The 7,235-nt window shown below is 34.5% G+C and overlaps 1 pseudogene; it reads right to left on the bottom strand.

Moving 5' to 3' along the window:
• Window positions 1-6,143: 6,143 nt before the first annotated feature.
• Window positions 6,144-6,592, bottom strand: LOC101134233 (SUMO-activating enzyme subunit 2-like; annotated as a pseudogene).
• Window positions 6,593-7,235: the final 643 nt, after the last annotated feature.

Here is a 7,235-nt window from a genome sequence, read left to right as displayed (position 1 = left end):
TTTCTAAATTATTTTGCCAAGTTATTCCAAGTGCTCCATTTTTTCCCATATGTTTTATCTTACTGCAATTTCAAACAGGACATATTCTTACATACAGAGCCAAGTTTTAATCTGTGGTGGGCAATTTGTGTTGGAAGTGGTATACAGCAAAACTTAACCAAGATTTCATTTCTGGGAACTAACTCTCCTTTTGGGCAAGAAAGAGATAATAATTACTCATTATTCTTCATGGTGGATGAATAATGTAAATTTAACCCACTTAGGAACCTAAAACGTATTTTACAAAATATTTAATGATACTTAACAGAACTATTTGAAAGGGGAAATTTGTAACCATTTGAGGTATCTTGGTGTTGTAGATAATCAAATCTGAAAAAACAAGTATGAGAATCTTCAAATTGTTTTTTTTCATATGCTGATAAAATTTAATTGAGAAACATGGGTATCTTAAAACTTTTAGTTTTCTGCTGGGTGTTAGAAATCTATCTATTTGCATCTCGTGTGTGGTATTCTCCTGGATTCTTCAAGCTAAAAAGTGTAAGAAAGTTCTCAGCAGTATAATCCATCTTATACCGTTTGGAATATGTTTATTTATGTGCATGAATTAAAAGGAAGACTATATAATCATGGTCCTATGAGAGTAAAGAAGCAGGAGAAAAAAACCCACAAGTCATTTTAATATGACCTTGTTGCCTCCGTTAGAGTTTCTTATCCTCGTAAGTTCATGTTTTTCGATGGGTAAAGATTCTCCTTTGCAAAGCAGAAAGAGCCTGGTCAAACAGCCATATGGCATTAGGTATATAAATAACCAAATGCAATGGCAAATTGAATTTAGTGTGCATGTCTAACTTATTTTAAAGGCAGATTTATCCAAATAGCAAATTACTAATAGCAGTGTTATTATTTCTGCTTATGCGTTTAATCAAATACATCTCTTGGAATTAAGAAAGGCCATATAAAAGTGCACACTGGAATGTAGGTGTGCTTGATCTGCCTGCCTTAGTTTTGTATTTCAGCCTAAGCTATAATAAGCTGTCTAGAGTATTTAAAAATTAGAACTTCTTTTTCTTCTTTGGCAGTTTGCCTAGAAGCATGTTAATAAAATGTAGTACTGTTTGAATAGAATGGTTTGACATAACTCATTGCACAGGACAAGAGAATACATTTTATTCCAAGAGAATTTATTATTAGAGAATGAATTCAAGAAATAGAAAACAGAGATAAATGTTTGAACACTTTAAATGATTTTTAGTTATTCACTTTACATTGAACTCAGTTTTAGTATACTACATTGGCTTCTTTTTAATTAATAAAATATTACTTAATAAAATCAGCGTAGAAAGCGACACACTAGAGACCAAAAATCACAAAATTCTGGAGGCAAGTTCTACAGTACTCTTAGAGCACCATTTTGGTGTCAAGTAGAAAAGCTTCTATTTAAATTATCTCATAATTACATCCTTTCCATTTACTAACACAAAGTAATTATATAATTTTTTTTAGTCTAAGCTAGAATCCCACTAAGTATTTGTGAGGGATATTTTATTTCACCTGTGCAATGATTCAAAATACCAAATCAGCAATAAAGTCACAGATGACCCAATTTTACTACCCTCAAGCCCACCTTTTTCTTTTTTAGCTTCAAATAAAGAACAATTTTCGCCATATATGACAGACCCACAGCTAGTATTATACCGAATGAAGAAAAATGAAAACCTTTCTCTTAGATTTGGAACACTACAAGGATGCCCATTTTCACCACTGTTTTTTTTTTTTTTTTTTTTTTGAGACGGAGTCTCGCTCTGTCGCCCAGGCTGGAGTGCAGTGGCGTGATCTCGGCTCACTGCAAGCTCCGCCTCCCGGGTTCACGCCATTCTCCTGCCTCAGCCTCCCGCGTAGCTGGGACTACAGGCGCCCGCCACCACGCCCGGCTAATTTTTTGTATTTTTTAGTAGAGACGGGGTTTCACTGTGTTAGCCAGGATGGTCTCGATCTCCTCACCTCGTGATCCGCCCGCCTCGGCCTCCCAAAGTGCTGGGATTACAGGCGTGAGCCACCGCGCCCGGCCTCACCACTGTTACTCAGTATAGTACTGTAAGCCCTAGCTAGAGAAATCAGAAAAGAGAAAGAAAGAGAAAGAAAAGAAAGGAAGGAAGGAAGGAAGGAAGGAAGGAAGGAAGGAAGGAAGGAAGGAAGGAAGGAAGGAAGGAAGGAAGGGAGAAAAGAAAGAAAGAGGCCGGGCGCGGTGGCTCACGCCTGTAATCCCAGCACTTTGGGAGGCTGAGGTGGGCGGATCACGAGGTCAGGAGATCGAGACCACGGTGAAACCCCATCTCTACTAAAAATACAAAAAATTAGCCGGGCGCAGTGGCGGGCGCCTGTAGTCCCAGCTACTCGGGAGGCTGAGGCAGGAGAATGGCGTGAACCCGGGAGGCGGAGCTTGCAGTGAGCCGAGATTGCACCACTGCACTCCAGCCTGGGCGACAGAGCGAGACTCCGTCTCAAAAAAAAAAAAAAAAAAAAAAAAAGAAAGAAAGAAAGAAAGAAAGAAAGAAATCCCCAAATTGGAAGGGAAGAAGTCGAATTATCCTTGTTTACAGATGATGATCTTATATTTGGATAAACCTAAAGATGCCACCAAAAAACTATAAGAACTGATTAACAAAATCAGTTAATTTGCAGGATACAAAATCAACATACAAAAATCAGTAGCATTTCTGTATACCAGTAATGAACTAGCAGAGAAAGAAATCAGGAAAGTAATCCCATTTACAATAGCTACAGTTATAATAGAGTACCTAGAAATTAACAAAATAAATGACCTCTACAATGAAAACTATAAAACATTGATGAAATTGAAGAGAACACACACACAAAATGGAAAGATATTCCACATTCATAGATTGAAAGAATCAATATTATCAAAATGTTCAACCTAACCAAAGCAATCTATACATTCAATGCAATCCCTATCAAAATACCAATGACATTATTCACAGAAACAGAAAAAAAATCCTAAAATTTATATGGAAGCACAATAGCCAAAGCTGTCCTGTGTAGAAAAAACAAAACTGGAAGAATCACATCACCTGGCTTCAAATTGTACTACAGAGCTATAGAAACCGAAACAGCATGGTACTTGCATAAAAACAGACACTTAGGCTAATGGAACAGGATACAGAACCCAGAATTCATACATCTATAGTGAGTTCATTTTTGACAAAGGTGCCAAGAACATACATTGGGGAAAAGATAGTCTCTTCAATAAATGGTGATGGGAAAACTGAATATCCATATGCAGAAGAATGAAACTAGACTCTCACCACATATAAAAATCAAATATCTCTTACTATATATAAAAATCAAATAAAAATGGATTACAGACTTAAATGTAAGACCTCAAACTATGGAACTACTATAAGAAAACATTGGGCAAACTCTAAGACATTGGAGCGGGCAAAGATTTCTTGAGTAATACCCCACAAGCACAAGCAACCAAAGCAAAAATGGAAAAAGTATCACATCAAGTTAAAAAGCTTCTGCACAGCAAAGGATACAATCCACAAAGTGAAGAGGCAACCCACAGAATGGGAGAAAATATTTGCAAACTACTCATCTGACAAGGTATTAATAACCAGAATATATAAGGAGTTCAAACAACTCCAGAGGAAAAAATTTAGAAATCTGATTAAAAATGAGCAAAATATATGAATACACATTTCTCAAATAAAGACATACAAATGGCAAACAGGCATATGAAAAGGTGCTCAACATCAATGATCATCAGAGAAATGTAAATCAAAACTGTAACAAGGTATCATCTCACTCCAGTTAAAATGACTTATATCTAAAAGACAGGCAAATGCTGGCAAGAATGTGGAGAAAAGGAAATCCTGGTACACTATTGGTGGGAATGTAAATTAGCACAACTAGTATGGAAAACAGTTTGGAGGGTCCTCAAAAAACTAAAACTGGAGCTACTATATGATCCAGCAATCCCACTTCTTGGTATATACCCTAAAGAAAGGCAATGAGTGTGTTGAAGAGGTATCTGCTCTGTCATGTTTATTGCAGCACTGTTCACAGTAGCTAAGATTTGGAAGCAACCTAAGTGTCCATCGACGGATGAAATGGATAAACAAAATGTGGTACATGTACACAATGGAGTACTATTCAGCCTTACAAAAGAATGAGATTGTGTCATTTCTAACAACATGGGTGGAACTGGAGGTCATTATGTTACATGAAATAAGCCAGGCACAGAAAGACAAACTTCACATGTTCTTAATTATCTGTGGGAGCTAAAAGTTAAAATATTTGAACTCATGGAGTTAGAGAGTAGAGTGTTGGTTACCAGAGACTGGGAAGGGTAGCAGAAGGGGAGGGGGAAGTGAGGATGATTAATAGGTACAAAATAAAATTAGAATGAAAGGGATCTGTTATTTGATAGCATTACAGGGTGACTACAGTAAATGATAACTTGTTGTACATTTAAAAATGGCTAAAAGAGTATAATTGGATTGTTTTCAAAACAAAGAAAGAATAAATGCTTGAGGTGATAGACACCCCATATAACCTGATGTGATTATTAAGCATTGTATGATTATATCATACTATCTCATGTATCTCATAAATGTATACTCCTAATATGTACCCACAAAAACTAAAAATAAAAATAGAATAATTTTCTTTTATCAGAAAACAAGTTTTCAAATTTGCAAAGTCAGGTATATTTCGATTCAGTGACATACCATCGTATCGTAGAATTATTTAGAGCATTAATATTATCTTCTCAACTATATTCTGCCAATTAGATTTCTAAAGTACGCATGAGAACAGTTTGCCAGACTTGAGCCTTTGGTTCTAAAATGGTAGCTCTTCCTTTATTGTATGTTTTTCAAGTTGATGGTGGTAGATGAATGCCAACTGAAGTATGTATGAGGGAAAACAATACCATAAATAATAACCAAACCTATGTTGTGATTGTTACAATTTTTAAAACTAACATGATTTTAATTTTTTCTGTTTTTAATTAATATTCATTCCATTATTTTAAACCTTAAATAATTAGATTTTATAAGTATGGGACTTGATGATAAATTTCTTTAAATCTTTGACTTAATATTTGGCAACATATGGATTGTAGGATTGTGTGAAATTGCGGAATTAATAATTGTATTTGATGTATTGGCATTGCTGTCTCCTCTTATTTTAAAGAAATAATATGTTTAATTCAAATAAAATTAGAAGCAATTCCAACAGGATTTTTCCCCCTTTCTATCTCAGAATCATGTTTTTCTTTCCATCCCAAAATTTATAAAATGAATATTCTTGAATTTATTTTGGCGTTGTGCCTTTTAATGAGTGAATCCTCACTGATAAAATAGAAGTTATTGATTGCACTTATTCTATTTATTTAAATCACATGTATTTTTTATTTCTTAATTTAATAAATAAAAAATCTTAGTGCAGCATGAATAATTTTTTTCTCGTAATAAACATTAGTTTATAAGTATTAGTTTATAAAACTTCATTACGGGCGTAAAATCTGAGAAGCACCTACAAAAAAATTGTATTTTTTTAAAACAAGAATGCAGGTGCCATTTATTTGGTCCGTAACTATAGTCGTTATTTGAGTTTTACAAAACATCGAATATAAATAACCTGAAACTGTAACAATACACAAAAATTGGCTTATTACACAGACATACCAGGCAGTACAAACTGAACACTTGAGTAAATTAACATTGTTTTACATTAATATACATAGTGCCATTTAACATTTAAAAACAAGTTGTAATGCATAGCACTCGATACTTCTTTGAATCTGTTTCAATCAGCTAAGAGTATGAAAATGGTTAAATCTAGGCTAAAAATAATTATTCTTCTGGCCAAAAATAAAGGCATAATATTTATAACCAGGTATCAACTTTACTAAACCACAATATTTTGAAACTATTAATGATATCTAAGGGTATTTACATTAAAAAGGCAGCATGCATTGTGTTGTTTTATCTCATGACTGGTTATGCACACACTTTGTTCAAAGGGTTTTTAAAACTATATTCCCACTTTCAGTACAGCATACTGCAATGTGTCTAACAGTTCTAGCAAAATGAATGCTTTCAAAGGGAGCAGAATCATTTTCAAGTCACTGGTGTCAATTTTTTCCCTTTGGAACAAAGGACCTAACAATCTGGTTCTGCCCAGATAACCTAAATAGGAAGAGGGTTCTGTTTAGAGGCATTTCTGTTCAATCTAATGCTATGACATCATCAAGCTCTTCCTTCTGTTCTATACGTGACCTCTTTGCACTGAGATTCTCTTTCTCATCTAATTTCCTCTTGCGGCTTCTCTCTTCTTCACTGACGTCGGCATTATTTGAAGAATCTTCTTCATCCTAATCAACTATGAGAACATCATCTTGCTCTTGAGCTGTGGAGGTGGAGGGCTGAGCTCCATCATCACTGCCTTTGGTTATGCTTTTGGCAGCATCTTCAGCTTGTTTGGGCCCCACTTTTTCTGGGGCATCACCAACAACTTCAAATTCAACATCCTTTCCTAGGTCTTCACTATGAAGGATGTTGATAATTGTATTTGAATGTAAATTTTTATTTGTTTACAAACGGGAGAAAAGTCACATTTAGGAAACTTGAAATCTGTAAAGATTGGAGAGAAATGAAATAAATTGAAGGTGCTCTTTTCAGACACAAATGTTTTGACTGAAAAAATCCTGGGTTTGATTTCAACTGCTTATTTTATGAAAATAGAAAATCTTGTCCTTTCAGCCTACTTTTTTGAGAGAGTTTTTAATTCAATGTGTGAAGTCTACTCTGCTTTAACAGTTTAATTGATGTATCATGTTTTGTCGATTATAGGAATTACTTGCATGATTTTATGTTGATGTAACTGTCTTCTGAAATGATTAAACTATTGTTAGATAAGGTGTTTCTTGGAGTGTAATTTTTAAAAACTGTGTTATAGGATTTAATATATATTAGTATAATCACTCTCAAGCTATTCTAATAGAAAGGCTGCAAAAGTGGTGACAAATGTGTCTTAACTCAAGTTTCATGATGTAATTATTGCTTGGCAAAGTAAAAGATGGGTCTGGAATCTTGAAGCAAAAATTGCTGCACTTGATTGATCTTTAAAGACAATATTTCATTCCTTTTTGCACACATACTTTATGGTAGGATAGCATTCTTGTTCTCTAGAGACTTAAAAACAATAGT

The sequence above is a fragment of the Gorilla gorilla genome, chromosome 5, assembly GCF_029281585.2.
Source record: "Gorilla gorilla gorilla isolate KB3781 chromosome 5, NHGRI_mGorGor1-v2.1_pri, whole genome shotgun sequence".
Taxonomy (NCBI): Eukaryota; Metazoa; Chordata; class Mammalia; order Primates; family Hominidae; genus Gorilla; species Gorilla gorilla.
This window is presented reverse-complemented; position numbering and strand designations above follow the sequence as displayed.